Source organism: Protopterus annectens, chromosome 6.part0 (genome assembly GCF_019279795.1).
Source record: "Protopterus annectens isolate FY-2018-M chromosome 6.part0, PAN1.0, whole genome shotgun sequence".
NCBI lineage: Eukaryota > Metazoa > Chordata > Ceratodontiformes > Protopteridae > Protopterus > Protopterus annectens.
The window spans coordinates 1,710,839,809-1,710,858,360 of record NC_056737.1 but is presented as its reverse complement, the minus strand read 5'-3'; positions in this window follow the sequence as shown (position 1 = coordinate 1,710,858,360).

Below are 18,552 nucleotides of genomic sequence, written 5' to 3'. Positions count from 1 at the left end.
TGTTCAGGTGAAATATTGGTTGGGAATTACTGTCCTCAGTACTGGGGTTTTATTGGTACACAAAAACATGAAGATGAATAGGGTCAAAGTAAGATTGTTAGGGGATTTTAAAATGTCAGGTAAGCATAGCAGGCTGGGAGGCAGTAGCAACAACAATCAATGTGAATCACATAACACAAAAGCCAACAAGACTGTGATAAGGTTCCGAGGGAGTCTAATGCGATGGGGTACAAAGTATGGGGGATCTGCAGTTGGATATAAGCATTTGTAGTTCACAGTCCAGATCGATGCAGTTGGGTAAAAAAATAGCAAGAGATTGATTTAGAACATGGCATAACTAATGATTTCAACATGGAAGGCGGGTGACTTGGGGGGGGGGGTGGTAAGGAACCCATATTTTATGCACAGATTAACAATGACTGGAATAGCATCTGAAATAGTTGGACTCATTGATGGAATTCAGGAATGTATGGGATGCATACAAAGCTATTCTCATGATGGTAAGAACTTGATAAACTTCTTTCGGCTTTTCCTGGTTAGGGGTCACCACAGCGGATCATCTGTCCGCTCATGATTGGCAGTCGAGTTTTGTATGGTGTCGAGTTGCCAGCCTGATGCCCAACCTTCCACAGAAGGCACACACTCACACCTAGGGCCAATTAGTGTCCAATCCACCTACCGCATGTCTGTGGGATGTGGGAGGAAACTGGAGCACCTGGAGGAAACCCACATGACCACAGGGAGGACATGCAGACTCCGCACAGAAGGCACCCCAGCTGAGAATCGAACTGGAGAACCTCTTGCTATGAGGCAGCAACATTAACCGCTGCACCACCGTGGCTGCCCATGGTAAGAACTTGATAAGGTGCTGATTTAAAAAAAAAAAATGGAACAAATCACTACATAAATGAGTGGGATCTGCAGCTGATCATATGGATGGGAAATTGGCAGAGTAAGTCAGCTGCAAGGTCCTTAACTGGCTGTTCAGATTTACTCTGATTACCAGGGGAGGGGGGATAGTTAGAAGTTGACCTTTGCTGCTGATACATAATAATCTGCTTAAAAATGGGGGGAGGGACTTTGAGCTACTCACAATGTCATCTTGCCCTGGTTCCGATTCTCCCAAACCTATTTGACAAAGTACCTCACTTCAAAAAGCACTTGTCTTGTGCCTTTGTTAATACAGTAACCTTACAATACAAAATGACACCATGGAATGCAATAGAAAGATGTGGTACAATTCAATTGAGAGTGCATTTGAGAAGTATTTTGTTTCCACCACCAACTCATTTTTCCCCCTTTGCTATTTAGTGAGATTATCTGTACTGTTCTTTGTTGCTGGGAGGAGAGGTATACAAAAAGGGATACACGTTTTTGAGGTATTAAATGCTGTAACATTAAGTATTTTATTCATTTTTGAGTATTACACTTAATGATTAGTGTTTTGGGGGGGGGGGGGCATTGTCCTGATAGGTCAGTTTATCCTGTTCAGGGTGTCAGGGAGTCAAACCTACCCCAGCCCATTCAGTTGGTACAAGGCAAAGAAACCAGTCCAATGTAGGATGCTAGGATCTATAGTGTGATGGTGGGTACAAGGCAAAGAAACCAGTCCAATGTAGGATGCTAGGCTCTATAGTGTGATGCACATTCTCAGAGGCACCTCCATTTATGTATGGTGTGCACCATTGTGGGCAATTATAAAGTTACTATTTTATCTACAGCAGGTATTTAGCATGTGGGAAGAAACTGGAGCACTTCGTGAAAAATTTTGCTTGCAACATAACTAAGACATTTTGGAGAGAGAGATGTTTCTCTGAGGATTCCCATTTTCTGGAACAAGCTCCCCCATCGTTCCTCCCTATTACTTTTTAAGCACAACTTGGACCAATGGGGATGGGTAATTGAAAATTTGCCCCTGGTCTTGTGGCTTTCTCTGGACAGACACTAATTTGTGAGTCACTTGGGTCATATGGCTAGGGCTTATAAGGGCCCTAGTGGTCGTTGTCTTACGGTACAATTATGAACCTATGTCTGTTGCAGTGGAGAGGTGGAGCATGGGTATTCGGGGGGGGGGGGGGTCTCATGGGGAAGCCTTGGGCCTTCCACCAAGGCAGCAGTGGTTTGGGAGAAATGCTTTAAGTTGTGTCCACAACAGGTTATGCACATGATAGGAGAATCAGGATATGGCTAAAGGCCACCAGCTGAGAGCAAACCATTGGCCATGACTGCATTCTTCAATCTTCCCTGAAGATCAACGCTGATAAGAGCTCTTTGGTATGGGTTGGGATGCATGAAAAAATCTTTAAAAATATACAACTGAGCTGATCTACACACTGTTTCTAATACTTCATGCCATTGCAGAGAGGCATAATGTAAATACCCATTATGTGACACTTTTTATTGCAAAAAATGAAAGCTCTTAAGTGCAAAATATCTGTGTTTGCCATTACCATGTCTTGGTGTACCTTTATTTACTGCATTGTGATGTAGTGGTATGCAGACGGAGCTGCATAGATGAGCCCTAAATAAGAGGGGTAGCTAGTAAGCAGTCAGATGTGGCTGTCCTCCCCCCTTCAACCCTGTTCACTAATGAAATGTAATCTACATCATGAAAGGAGCCACTGTAGCTACAGCCACTAGTTAGCTAACCATTATGTCATAGTATGCACCTACTAGCTGAAGTACTGGTCACTTCAGTCAAGGTCATTCGTAATGGTTAGGGAATTCTCACTTCCCAAATTGCTCATATACCCTCCAGTCTGCTGCATTTCACAGTGGAGACTGCTGTAAATCCTGTATCTAATTTACACAATGCATTAGTAATTTGTGGTGAAACATTTGTGAAGTGAACTGTCCTGCCACACCTGTATTACTGCACAGTATGAACTGGCATAATGGAATTGCAAACATTTGTAATACAAAACCAGTATCAATAATTCCCACTTGCAGACTATGACACATTCGAAGCTTCCATTTTTGACCAAATTCTCTTCTAATGAGACTTCCTGCTATTTTTAATATCCACTGCTCATATGGCATGCCCTTTTTAGCTAGGGCCAGAAGGCACAAAGACAAGTAGCAAATAAAATGAAACTAGGTTCTCTTAATCATAGCATAACACTGAAAGTAATCTGGTATTCTTCACACAGCATTCTAAAGAAAAAATGGTTTGCAGATACCGGGATATACTACATAACATTCAACTTTTTCTACATCTTGTCCATTTCTGTTTTGTACATAGTGTGTGTTACTAATTATAGTTTCTATAAAATACTTTTGGGCAAACGCTCTTTAACCTTGGACCACTACCATCTCTGATCCACTGCTGAAGGCAATAACAGTGCTGATCCTCCCAACATCAGTTTAATTATCCCTAAACCACAACACTTGTAAAAGTAAGATACTCCTTCCTTTCTCTAATTTTATGAGGTTCCAAATTATGGTAGTAAACTATTCCAGTTTGGGTGATCCTGCCTTAGTGAAAGCAGTCTCCCTGGCCACTTGAAAGAATGTCTGCCTTTTGGTGGCAAAGCTTCTAAGGGAAGGTGTTTGGGAAGAAATCTCAGCTGATTGGCTATTGGTGGACAGTATTTAGGCTGCAATAACAAAGTTTAATGTGTTCAATGTATGTGATTTGGAATAACTCAATTTCTCTCTTACCAAAGAGAACATAACCACCCATCCATGCATAAAAGTTAAACATTTTGTTCAGTGTAGTTTGAGCAACTGCTGACTACACTGGGGGGCAGGTATATTTTCACTCTGATATTTGCACATTAACACCAGCAACTCTTCTGCTTCAGCCACTAAGGGGTTAACCAAGTATCCTGATATCTGTAATCACTGAATTGCTTAAATGGGCTGTCTGCATGTTTAATACTCATCCCACCAGCTTACATTAGATTCGTACAAGTTCCAAACAGCATGGAAGCAAATTTGCTGCAATTGAGTATTGGGTAACTATTGGTGAACCAAGCATACAGTTTTCTAAATATTATTCTGAATACTCTGCTAAACTAGTTTGAGATTTTGCCACTCTTAGAGCTCTGCATAAGGAATAAATTGGAGTCCTTGAAAATAGCTTTATCACATCATTTATGATTAATGCAAGTATCAGCCTTAAACATATTTTTTGTGGAGCACTTTGTTGTGAGATTGCTCGGTTCAAAACATATCCAAAAATAAATACATCAGTTACAATGTAAACATTGGGACAATTGCTGAAACTTCCTAACTCAATGCTGAGTATTAAGTAGTAGTTTGAAGAGTATTTGGGCATCTGTTCATAAACATTCCTCCAATATTTTGGCTAGTGGACTTTTGTTTGGAATGGACCTTAAGCTTCTACGCAGAAGATTAACAGCAGTGTGCCTATGTGTGTGTGTGTGTGTGTGTGTGTGTGTGTGTGTGTGTATATATATATATATATATATATATATATATATATATATATATATATATATATATATAATAATGTATATGTGTGTATAATATAATATGTATTTCTTCTTGCAGGGGCTGGCATAATACAGAGGAAAGTGAAATATTTATTATGTGGGCCGGAGACTTTCCGGTAATGAGGGCATACATTTTAGGAGCTGTGGGGTTTAGCATTTTTTTGGTGGCTCAAAGAAACCAACAACTTATTTCTGCAGAAATAGGAGAATAAAGTGAATGCTGCCTTTAGTCAGAGGAGTCAGGAAATGACTGGGGGTAGCAGTGGTTACAAGCACTAGCAGACACACTGATGTTCTGGTTTTAGTCCTAGTCTATAAGAACTGGTATGCCATGTTTGAGGATAGTGTCAGATTCTTGAGCTTGTAAAACATTAGCTTAAGTTGTATTTTAGTTACTTTTAGGGGCAGCAGAAGCTGCTGTCGTAAGTCCATTATGTACAGCATCTGCTGGTTTGTTGACAGCTCACCGGAACAGTTTACAGTTTTTCCCTAATAAGACTTTTTTTATTTTTGAGAAGAGAGAGTTTAGCTGCCTCACCAGCTGAGAGCTGTAAGGTCTTCTATAAATGTAATCCTCAGGATGTTATTTGTTTCTGCCCTATACTTCCATCTGTCCCTCCCTCTAAGCTGTGCCCTGAATCTAATGGTCAGCTAAGCACACTTATTTGCTGTAAGTCTTCTCATCCTGACTGGAAATACATTTTCCAGGGTAGCTAAAGAAACTTCAATTTCCCAGGCAGTAGTAATATTTTCTGTAAGAATGTTGGTTAATACTTTCCAGGCAGTAATATTATTTTGTTTGACTACCTCACAAATAAGGTAATTATTTTAGTAAATCCATTTTCCAAAAAATGTAGATTCATGCGCTTTAATGTAAACCGGTTTGCCCTTGACCTTTTTTAAAGCACTAGAATGAGAATACCTGATGATCGGCGAAATTTGGTGATTACACATCTGCCCAGGATGTTTGATATGATGTCTAGCAATGAATATCCATAATTGTATGTATAAGGCCTTATGGGCAGCCTGATTAGTTGTGATGGGGTCTGGAGAGCAGTTGTTTTTAGGAGAAGGTCTTTATTATCTTTATTGGAACCTAACTGGTTTAGGATGAAATTGCCTAAAACCAAAATGTGGTTCCTTGAACTATCTTTGCTAATCCAAGAATTTCCTCAATGTTTTAACATAAGCTGGTGGAGGGTATACAATGCATTTCTACAGAGATCTTCTTGCAATTGTCTGGCAAGATCTGAGTGGCCAACCAGCTCTGTCTCACTTCTTCTTGGGAGATGTTTTTCCTGAAAATCCCTTTTAACAGAAAAAAAGGACTTCCCCCTCCTGTTATGCCACCTGTGTTGTCCTAAACAATTTGTATTCTTATGAGTATGTAAGCAACTGCTGTGTTTCAGTTGCTTCTGTGATTCCCAAGACCTCTGGGCTGTTCTCTCCATACCCAGATTCCAGCTACTATAAATAGTACTGAATATAAAGGCAGGAACTAGGCAGTGGTAACTACATTATAACTATGCATTTTAACCTTGCTGTAGTACAACACAGTGCATGGAAACAGAATACCTTTGAACAGATCAAATATAGTACAGCACTTACAGAGCATTAGTAACTGACATATAGATGGAAGTACAGCACTTACAGAGCATTAGTAATGGACATATAGATGGAAGCACTTTTTTTTTTTTTTTTTTTTTCTGAGTTGGGTATATGCCCTTGGCCTAGGCTATAGCTTGAATGGGTGTTAAAATCATGTCAGTCTATCAACTCTGTTATATGCTGACATTGGTGTGGTGTAACTGTGGGATTCCATTTTCATTTCCGCTGTTTAACTTGAGGGCACTGTATAGATAGACCAGCAGTCCTGAATGTTGCTCTGCTGCCTTGGACCGCATGCATTTGAACTGATACGTGATAGCAAGTACAGCACATAAGGCTTGGCTTGACAAACTTCTGCAAAGGAAGGTAATGAAAAGTTTAAGTGGTATCGTGTAACAGATATAGTACTTGGAAAATATGTATTAACACCTATGAGATAAAATTATAAATGCTCATGTTCTCATATACTCCTGTATGAAAGAATGGACTTATGGAGTCATTGCTAACCAGTTCAGATTGAAAAATTTTAAGAAAAAAGTCTGGTAAGAAATTGAGAATTTGTGTCTGAGAATATTACTGATGCTTCAAAAAAGATTTCATTCTGTAAGTCCAGAAATGTTAGCCAAAAGTAATATAGCTGTATTAACCTGTGTGTGTGTGTGTATGTGTATATATGTATGTGTGTGTGTGTGTATATATATATATATATATATATATATATATATATATATATATATATATATATATATATATACAATTAGACCTATATTGTACCTTAATTTTAAACCTTGCTGTTTGTATGTAATATTACTTCAGCAATTTACATTTTTCACCGCTTTTGCATAATCATTGTACAATCTTGACTATTCCTATTTTGTATTACTTTTTTTATGGAGCCTTTTCCCTGGGCCTGCGCTGAAAAGCGCTCATGCTCAGTCTGATATTCCCGGTTAACAAATGGCAGATAAATAAAAATAAATGTTGCTGCTGTTAGCCTCTCCAGATATATAGTAGGAGTCTACTCTGGTGCACTCTCTCAACTATAATCAGCAGTACCTTGGTATAAGCACTTTTGCCTGCATATAAGCAGAGTGGCTGATTTGAACCTGTGATGCTGATGACTTCAGATCATAAATGGATTTTGGTTGCCAGATAATCAACCTGTGAATAAAGGCCCAAGTGTGTCCCCTTATTGTTAGGGGAGGTGATTACATCTGGAAACGACTTGGTCCTGTGTTGCCCATTTCCTTTCTTGGATAAAGGGAGGCTTCTTTGTTCACCAGTGGCAGTGGGGAGCTTAGAGCAGCCTATCTATCCCTGGAGGAGTGTTCCCAGCACAAGAATCTGATAGTCTATTGGCTGTTTTGGGCCAATTTCTAGCTCTTTCAAGTCCCCCTGTATAAAACCCGCTTTGGCGCGGTTTTTGCACTAGTTACTACTCAGCCAAGCTCCTCGTGGTCCTGCAGAGTGGTGCTAGCAACAGAGAGGCTAAAAGAGCAACTGCTAACCTGATAAGTGTTTTTTTTTCCTGCTACTACCTGGGTGACTGTCCGATCTAGCTAAACTGCAAGTATTTCTGCTTCTTGAACTGTTGTTTTTGCACCTGCACTTTTAAAGTTTGTCCTGTTCATTGCATTTACCTGTTGAAGCTACACAAGTGCGCTAGCCTGTTACATATTTATTGCATTTTCCTGCTGTTTGTTGCAAAAAAAGAAAAAAAAAATATTCTTGTTTCCTGCCTTTCCTGGCCTAGAGTAGTCCAAATACAGGCTTTGCTGTATTCTGGACTTTTGGAAAGTTCCTGTGTTGCCCATTTCCTTTCTTGGATAAAGTGTGGCTTCTTTGTTCACCAGTGGCAGTGAGGAGCTTAGAGCAGCCTATCTATCCCTGGAGGAGTGTTCCCAGCACAAGAATCTGGTAGACTATTGGCCGTTTTGGGACAATTTCTAGCTCTTTCAAGCCCCCCTGTATAAAACCCGCTTTGGTGCAGCTTTGCGCGATTTTGCGTATAGCACAGCATCGGGCAGCTCCGCTTAATTGGGTTTAAACCATTCTCGGCTCCACAAAGTCTGCTGTTCACTTTTTCTCTTACAACTGATCTAGTTCTCATAATAAACACCCTATTCCTACTCTAAAGCCTGGCACTTGCTCACTAAAGCAATTATATAAGTCAGCACTAAAAAATTAAAAGCACTACACCCTCACAAACTCCCCTTGAGTACCTTGTTCCCCATTGGCCCTTTTTTTCAATTATAAAGGAATTCCCAATACTATTCTAGCATGTCTAAAGGTCAGTTGTCTCTGGTCCAGCTGGTGAATCTGGGAATCTTGAGGCAATGTTACAACTGCCTCATGTACACAGACAACCCTCTCCTCCTCCCAACAAATTCCAGCACATGTGAGAGATGAAACCATATAGCCAAACTGGAGGCTAAGCTCTCTCAACTCAGTACTAGCGTAACCAGTCAGGAGGAGAAGGAAACCACACTCACTACAATTCCAGTCTCACATAGACCTACCACGACAGCAAACCAAACACATAAACAAACAAAAACATACTCGGAGGCTCTAAATAAAAATCTGCCTAAGCAGCAGAGACCTCCAAAGCAGACACCCAAGCAACTGCTACCCCAAAACAAAACCCATGCAACACATAGCTCACAAAGCCAGTGTGCCGAACAGCCACAGCTCTTAAGGCTAAACAACACACCTGATGCACTTGTAATAGGTGATTCTATCGTCAGGCACACTGACGTCCCGCTCACCAGGCTGAACAACGAGAAGGTCACGGTGAGCTGCCTGTTGGGCGCTAGGATCCGCCACATAACACAAGCACTCAGGTCACTCCAAGGCAAGTACAAATATGACTCAGTCATTCTCCATGCTGGTGTGAATGACCTGAGACGTACCTCCCTGGACTACATGAAAAGAGACCTAGAGGAGCTCTCTGAGCATGTAGGCCAGGCCGGTATGACCCTGACTTTGAGTAGCATCTTACCCTCACCAAGAATGATGCCACACAAGATGATCAATTTCAACAATTGGCTTAAGTATTGGTGTCATTCAAAGGGGATCCAATGCCAGTCAGCCTGGGATGACATGCTCGACAAGCCATGATGCTTTGCTAGGGACGGCTTGCACCTGTCACCCCCGGGCTTTCGGATATTGGCAAAGGCTCTTGCCACCCCCATAGTGCCTTTTTTAGGCAAGGCTCAAAAGACAAACCCACCTCCATAGGTATCACAAGGGATAAGAAACTGAGTAATGCTACTCAATGCCTACTCAATGCCAGAAGTCTAAACCTCAAGATGCACTCACTCGAAACTCTCCTTAGCATGGAGAACATAGATATCTGTGCAGTAACAGAAACCTGGTTCAAGGCTCCCGAGAGCACCCCAGCACTACCAGGTTATACTTCATACCATGCTTTTCGGCCCCAAAACTTGGACCAAGCCACAAAAGGAGGGGGAGTATCAATATTCGTCAAAGATATCCACACCTCCATGTTGGTGGCACAGCACGAAGCATCAGAGACTATCCGTGTGCAACTAACAGTGGGTAAAGCTGCCTTCCAGTTTATAGCCTGCTACAGACCACCCTCCCAAACCCAGGAACCCCACTCGGCCTTCCTGAAAACACTGGAAAATATGAAGGTCTCTCCAAAACACCATTATATTGGGTGACTTCAACTACCCAAACATAGACTGGGAGCATTACTCTAGCTCCAACATCCTAGCCCAAAGGTTCCTAGAATTTATCAACTCAGATGCTATGGAACACCTTGTTACCACTCCCACAAGAGGGGAAAACTTACTGGACCTGATCATCACCAACATGGGGGCTCTATGCTCCAGACCAGAAGTGTATCCCTCACTGGTAAGATCTGACCATAAACTAATCTCACTGGATATTCACATCCCGACCCCACCCCCTGCCCAGAAAACCACAGTGAAAAACTTCTCTAAAGCAAATTTCACACTCCTCAAAACCAAGGTGGAATCCTTCAAAGCCCCTGGGCCTGTGGAAAATACGGCCCAGACCGCAGAATCCTTTATAAACGCATTCTATGAACACCTTCAGGAATGCATGTATCATGCGATCCCAAATAAAACCAAGACCCAATCCTCCAAAGGCAGGCGTCCTGTCTGGTGGACCCCAGCCATAAACAAAACTATACAATAGGAGGAAGCTACTACATGATAGAGCAAAATCCCAAACAGGGAAGGCATCTCTGATCAGTATTAGCAAAAAACTACGGGCACTCATAAAATCGTCTAAGGCCAGCTTCGAGAGATAAATTGCACAGGGCACTAAGGATAATCACAAGGCTTTCTTTAGTTATGTTAGGAACCTGGGTGGGAATTCCCAGATATGCTCAGAATTAGTCCAAAATGACAAAAAATACACCGAACCCACAGACATTGCCAACATCCTAGCTGACAGGTTCAGCACAACCCCCCCCCCCACCAAAAGGGCAAATATCTATCCCAGCAGAGTGCTGCCCCCCTGACATCTCAGATGCTCCAGTAAGAGCCGCCCTCTCCAAAGCAACAAACACAGTATCAATGGGACCAGACGGTGTCCTGGGCTGCGTCCTACATGAACTCCAAGAAGAGCTAAACCCAAACATAAAACTACTGTTCAATCTCAGCCTTACTACAGGATATGTACCCAAAGAGTGGCGTACAGCAACAGTGGTCCCTCTCCACAAAGGTGGTGCCTCAACGGATCCTGGAAACTATCGCCCCATAAGCCTGACTAGCTTGGTCTGCAAAGCTATGGAAGGGATCATCGTGGACCTCATAAATAAAGATATTGGGGACCTACAGACACTGGATCCTACCCAGTTTGGCTTTGTTAATGGCAGATCCTGCCTCTTAAACCTGGTCGATTTCTTTGAAACAGTCACCAAGGCCATTGATGAGGGGAAGGTGGTCCACACAGCCTACCTGGACCTCGCAAAAGCCTTCGATAAAATACCCCACTTGGGCATTATAGATAAGCTCACCAGCTTAAATATAAACCCCTATGTCACTAGATGGGTTGCAAACTGGCTCAAGGACAGAACCCACATGGTTAGAATTGCTGGAGCCATGTCAGACTCCAAACCAGTTATAAGTGGCATCCCACAAGGCTCAGTCCTGGGACCTCTTGTTCAGTATATATTTCTCAGAGGTACAGGCCAGCACGGAAGGACTGTGGCTGACCAAGTTCGCAGATGACTGCAAACTAGGTGCCATAACAGACTCTCCAGCTGACACAAGCATCCTACAAAAGGGCCTCAGAAACAGACAACTGGTGCCAGAGCCAAGGCCTCAAGCTAAGTGCCAAAAAGTGTATAGTCATCTCCTTTGGCAAAAACAAAGTGCCCACAAATTACCACATAGGTGGTAATCCATTAAGTACGGAAGAAGTAATTAGGGACCTGGGGACCCCAGTTGATAGCAATCTCTCATTTGAAAACCACATGGCCAAAGTGGTTAGAAAAACATTTTATGTAGCCCACCTAATCATGAAGGGATTCACATCTAGATTAGGGGAGGTCATCATGCCTCTTTACTCACCCCTCATCAGGCCCGTAATTGAGTACAATGCCCCTTTTGGGATGTACCTTACCAGACACTTGCAACAACTGGAAAGACCCCAAAAGTACCTCACCAAGAGGATCAAAGGGCTCAGACAGATGCCATATGCTGCCGGTTAAAGAAACTCCAGCTCTGCTCAGTGGCATACCACCTGCTCAGAGGCGATCTGTGCCTGACGTATAAAGCCATGTCCAACCCGGAATTAATGGACATGCTGCACCTCAGAAAATCCAAATCCCATCGAGCTACGCGCTCGAGAGACTTGAACCTCAGCACTGAAATAAATAGGACATGCTGGAGGGACAGATTCATAACCCAGAGGCTCCCTTCACTCTGGAATAAAATCCCACTCCAGGTTAGGCAGAGTCCCTCATTGACTCTCTTCAAGAGGAATCTTGATGAGTGGATAGGAGATCGTAGGTTTACCCCGGGTATCACTTCTGTGTCACTGTTAGACAGAGGCACAGTATACTAACCTCGAAAAAGGGCATAGCAAAATTCATTTAAAATGGGTGGCGAAAGCCAAACACACTCTGGCTAGGCTTATAAATGCCCTAGGGCAGATAGCCTAGTATGAACCTATGAAGCTGGGGGTTTGCAAGAGACTGGTGCCTAAAGGGTGTTTTGGAAGCTTGTACCTAGGTCAGCTATGGATATCTCCCAAGACCACCAGTGCCAGCCTGAGGGACAAGCTGAGATCATCGGGTATGGAAGTATGAAGTGCAAAGAAGTGGAACCATGTGTAGCATTAATTTAAAAAAAAAAAAAAAAAGATAGAATTTCACATAGAAAATAAACAAGAAATAAACCTTGGATCCTATTGACTCAAAACAGACAATATACTGCAGTTATTGCTGCCTGGTACATTTTAAAATTGCTTGCTTTCAGGTACAGCAGTGTGCCAAAACAAAAATACAGGCTTTTTCCTGTATACTTACCACCCCTTGGTGTGTGCAGAAACTGCTTAGAGGAGAAAGATGTAATTTCTATTGAAGTATGCCCGATCAGCTGAGATGGCATTTTTTACACATGAAGCTGTTTTACCTCGATGGGTTAAAACAAACATTTTTTCCCCCTTCTCCTGATCTAGCATTCCCCTACCACATCCATAAGTTACACCAATGTCCAGTAAATAAACTCCTCTAACAAACTAGCCACTATATAATCTATCACGTCCACCCTGAACTTGTGGTGAGAAGAGTCCACGAGCATCATGGCCCTCACCTGCCTACATTAGCTAACTAAAATCACACTGTACTAAGGTGCCACCTTTTTCCAGTTTCCGGATTGGGAAATTTTCACGGAAAGGTGACGTTTTACAGGGCAAACAGCACCAACAAGCAGTGGAAAAGACTGGACTTCACATTTTTCTAAAATGGAATATCATTGGTTTATATCTGGAATTGATTATATTACTTTGTATCATATTAAGCTATTTCAGATAGAGAATTGTATTGTCTTAAGTAACAATCACTGGACAGTTAAAAATGACTTCTTATCCCAAAAATCTCAAGACATTTGCCTTTCTTTGTTTCTACTGCACAACACAAGTGCCCAAATAGGACTGCACAGAGTGAAGAGGGATAGGTGGTAACACTACCCAGTATGTAAGCACAAATGTCCCAGCAGGCCTTGGGATTTATCTTATTGATTTAGTGAAATCATTTGTGCACGTGCTTGACCAATAAAAAACAGCAACAAAGTTGAATGGGGTATGTCTTGCTTCCTTTTGCATTTTAATCTAGTTGCAACTCTCATTTTCAATGGGAAGGCATAAGGCCAGTAGTTTTGTTACATTGAAATGTAAGGGATATGCAGTGCCTTAATACACTGAACAAAATGCATCACCATATCTCTCAACGAAGAATGTTCCTCATTTTGGATCTTAAAAAAAAGTCAGTGTTCCTCAAAGTTCCACATTGAAGGGGTCTGTCCTACATATACTGTTAGAAACTTTATAACTGATATCCCTGGTAAATAGTACTAAATCATATTAATTTAACAAAGAAACATTTTCTAAGTTTAAAGAAACATTTTAACCATCCTGTGACGTTCCTAGTTGAAGTTGTTAGCTGTAAGTAGGTTGCAAAATAGAAATAAATGGGTCCAGCTTTCTTTCATAATTTGTATCTACCCCATTGCACTGTGGATATGCAATGATCCAGTCTTCTATCAATGATTCTCTGCTTCTTTCTGTCCCCAGATCTAGGGGTAGTATAACTGAAGTCTCTAATCATTTTATGAGTGGTAGACAGGACTAGAACCGTTAGCAATGGAGTGGGGATAAGAGAAATGTGTGTACATGTAAAACCTATACCCTAAGGCAAATTTATATATTGTTGTAGATGTACTCCATTTGTCTGTGACCCCACAAATATACCCTGTCACCTAGAAATGTACTAAGTTGGCCTGCACCTGGGCTAGCTATGTAGTGATCTTAAACCACAGCTTCTTCCAAGGTGAGTTAGCTAGTTGTTATAGTGCCCCCAACAACTTTCACCTTGCTAGCACTTTGAGTCCAACCCTCTTATCAAAGATCTTTCGGAACACAACTTTATCCGTTCAGTTAAAAGGTGAAGAAAGTGCATTTTTCAGTTTGAATGCATCTTATTCCATAAATGTTGATGGGAAAGTACTGAAATCCACTCTTCTATTGAAATAAATGGAATGCAGGGTGCACAAAATGCTGAAGAAAGCATAGCTTGTTTTATTAATCACTGAGACATTTGTCTGTACCTTTTATGGTATAGGATCAAACAATGGATAGGTATTTATCATAAACTGGCAGCATTAGAAATGCGGTATTATATATGGGGAGTGATGGGGGCTTATCTCTCTACAAAAGTCATGTTTTACTTGACGTCAGATGTACTTTGTTAGTTTCAGTTTATTAGTTGAAAAATACAATAGAGGTAACTTCCACGGTGGTGCAGTGGTAGCGTTGTTGCCTCACAGCAAGAGGTTCTCCTGTTCAATTCTCGGCTGGTGTGCGGGGAGTGCCTTCTGTGTGGAGTCTGCATGTCCTCCCCGTGGTCGAGTGGGCATTCGAAAGACATGTGTTGAATGGGCATGCCTTTGTTGAAGGTTGGGCGTCAGGCTGGCAACTCGACACCATAACCAACTGCCAATCATTAGCGGACCGGAGTTCTGCTGTGGCGACCCCTAACCAGGATAAGCTGAAAGACAAACAACAAATGTTGAAAAATACAATAGAAAAGTTTTTTCCCCTTTTATTGTTGTGTGATAGCACAGTTAGCATATTTTAAAATGTGGGGGTGAGAGGGTGCAGATGGAGCCTGCCCCTCGCAAAAATATTGTTTTTTTCAGTTGTCCTTTTCAGTGGATTGGGAGATCATTGTATTTTTTTTGCTCTAATGTGTTGTGTATTTTGATGATTCATATTTTATATATATATATATATATATATATATATAAAATGTGTGCATGTGTATATACATGTACATATGTGTCACTACACTAAATCATCTGCGTTGTGATATGGAAAGGGTTTTTCAAAGGTAAGGAGCAGTAACAAGGTTAGCAAGGATTAGTAAGATGACACTGGGGGGGGGGGGGGTGGCGGCAAAGCTTGCTAATCCTAACCATGCAAATAAAACTTTTAGTAACAGTACTACTTACTATTCAGGCAAATTATGTCTGAATAGGTGGTATAGTTTTGGTAATCAGATCTCAAAAGTAACTGTTTCCTTTTGTGATCTTTGTTGTTTTAACAGGTCCATAGGTTGTTACAAGGTATGCAATCCAGGAGACTATTGAAGAGTCTAGTCCAAATTCCCAATTTCTCCAAACCACTGTCTGGTTATTTGACTGACATAAAGTCATACAGTGGGAAGGTGAAGGCTGTGGGAATCAAACCGTGTACCACAGAAAACAGTTTATTAACAATTCATAGCCTTAATCCTCTGAACTAACTGACACGCACACTAACACCCATGTTATTTTTGATTTTCATAATACTGGCATTGATCATTTCCATGTTGATACACACACATGACTTCCCCATGATTCACTGAAGGTACAAAATGTTAAAGGTACACAATGTCAAAACTAATTTTATGCAGGAGACCAAGCCCCCCTGCACCCACACCCCTTGCTATTTATATATACCACACTGTTATTGCCTAATAGAGGGGGAAGGGCAAATTCTATTTTTGATATTTTATGGTTTCAGTGTTTTGTACCTTCAACATTTTGCACAATTGACAAAACACAGCGGAACCATATGTAGGAATATCTGGGTGTAAAGTAGTTGGTCAAGTTTTCCTTTGAAGGCAAAAAAAAACTGGTGCAGGTGATCAAAATGCATTTGACTGAACTGTAGTGCCTTTTTCTCTGTGTGAGATTGTGGAACAGTGTTAATTGGGATTGAAGAAGTTGTCCTGTTTCTGCTGTAGTGTGATCTCTGACTTGGTATATACAAGAAGCAGGGAGTGTGGGGGGAGTCGGGGGCCTGCCCTGTGCAAAAAGAAAAGTGAGTTCTGTGTTTTTCTTTTGATTTGTGTTTTTAGCATAAATGCTTGTTGAATTGTCAAGATTCAACTATCATGAAAGGTTATATGCTAAAAAAAGTACCAATAAGAGTGAATCATAAAACAGTACTTGTCTCCCTTAAAAAAAAAAAAGTGTGTCAGTAAATCCTAGTTACAAAACCCAAGATCAAGTATTGCCTTGGTAGTGGTACTGTAAGGAAGAGGATTTATAATAGCATAATATGTAGGGGCATGGGGCAAAGGTAGCACATATGAGTAAAGTGGGCAGGGAAGCCTCACCCCTCGCACCACCTTAGTCATGTGTCCTAACTCTAACACTGTCCATTACTAAAACCACTTTTCCAAGTAGTACAAAACAAAAAGGGCGCAAACGCACATACACTACCAAACACCCACAACATTTAATCTATCCCCTTACCAAATCCTTTCTCTAACTTTACCCTGTGAACACCTGTACATATGCACCAACTGCTGTAAAACAGCCTTGTACATCTTTGCAACTGCTACTTTTTCACTCAAACATCAGTTTTTTCTGCACAGTCCTACTTAAATTATATAAAACTAAATTCAATCATATGTGATTCACACACATGACAATTCACTCATTTTGCATTCTCTTTTTTGCACCCAGAAATAACTTTTCAACCAAATGAGTATTCAGTGTTTTGATGTACATCTATATCATCAAAAGAAAAAAATAGCACTGAGATGGATGAAAAACTATATTTAATGTCCCTCAAGAAGGTTTAATCGATTAAACCAGTTTCACTTCTGCTTCTTCCGAGTCTGAGTAATGGAGAGGAAGGAAACATTAAATAACTAGAGAATGCAGAGTTGTGTAAAATGTTAGCATAACAGTAGCTGTCCTTTCCTTCACTACTGCAGTATTTGTTTGGGATTCCCTGCTGTAGAAGTCTGACATCCAGCCAATATACTAAAGCCTGCTGTTGCTTTAAGGTACACCAAACGTCACACATATGCCCTTTGCATTGGGCATAAAGGAGAGGTTCAGATGTACCATCCTCAGAACAGATTGCCCCAGTAGGCGTGCCAGTCTAAGGAAACCCAAGATGCAACTTCTACATCCAGGAAGGAAATGGACTAGGGGAAAAAGGGAGGAAGTGAATACTGCAGCAGTGAATGTAAGGACATCTACTATTATGGTAAGATTTTACACAACTGTACTATGTCCTTACATTCACTGCTACAGTATTAATCATGTATGGGAGAGTGCCCAAGCTCAAGAAGAAACTTGTGACGAGGAAGCAGCAGTAGAGACTTCTAAGAAGCCATGAAGAACAGAACCAGCTCTAGCTATGGAGATGCCATCCAACTTGTGCTTGGTAAAATTATGCACAGAAGTCCTGGTAGCTGCTTCAAGAATAGAATTAGTATCTAAGCCCTAGAAAAAAGCACCAGAAGAAGCCACAGCTCTAGTAGAATGAGCCTTTACAGAAGACTGAAGGCTCTTACCATGAAAAGTATAACAAAAGGAAATAGCCTTGAAGAATAGTTTGCTTGGATACAGCTAATTCTAGAGACCTAGGATAAAAAGAAACAAACCACTGAGTAGGTTTTCTAATAAACTTAGTCTTGTACAAATAAAATCTGAGTTGTGTGTGCACATCCAAAGTATGCAGTACCCTCTCAGTGTCAAACAACAAAAAAGCCAAGAAAAAACAAAACCCCAACAGGATACTTATCTGCAATGGCTCGAACTTCAGAACAAGATGTAGGAGATCACCGGAGAACGAAAATGCATTCCATTCCAAAATGTGAAGGTAATGCTACTCAATGCTAGAAGTCTAAACCTCAAAATGCACTCTCAAGGCACTCCTAAGAATGGAGAACATCGATATCTGTGCAGTAACTGAGACCTGGTTCAAGGCTCCAGAGAGCACCCCTGCAATACCAGACTACAATTCTTACCACACTTTTCGGCCACAAAACCAAGACTGAAACACTAAAGGTGGAGGAGTGTCCATATTCACACCTCCAGGCTAGTTGCCCAACACAATGCATCTGAAATTCTTCAGGTGCAACTAGCACTAGGTAAGACTGCAATCCAAATTGTAGCTTGCTACAGATCCCCCACCATGCTCCAAGATTCTCACTACACCTTTCTAAACAAACTGGAAAATATTAAGATACAACCAAACACCCTAATACTGGCTGATTTCAACTGCCCTGCCATTAATTGGGAAAACTATTCTGGTACCAACTCCTTTTCCCAACGGTTCTTGGAATTCATAAATTCCAATGTCCTGTATCAACTAATCCATTGTCCCATCAGGGGCTCCAATATCCTAGACCTGGTCATTACCAACATGGGAGATGGATGCTCCACACGAGTGGTCACCCCCTCATTGGTCAGGTCTGACCATAAGCAAA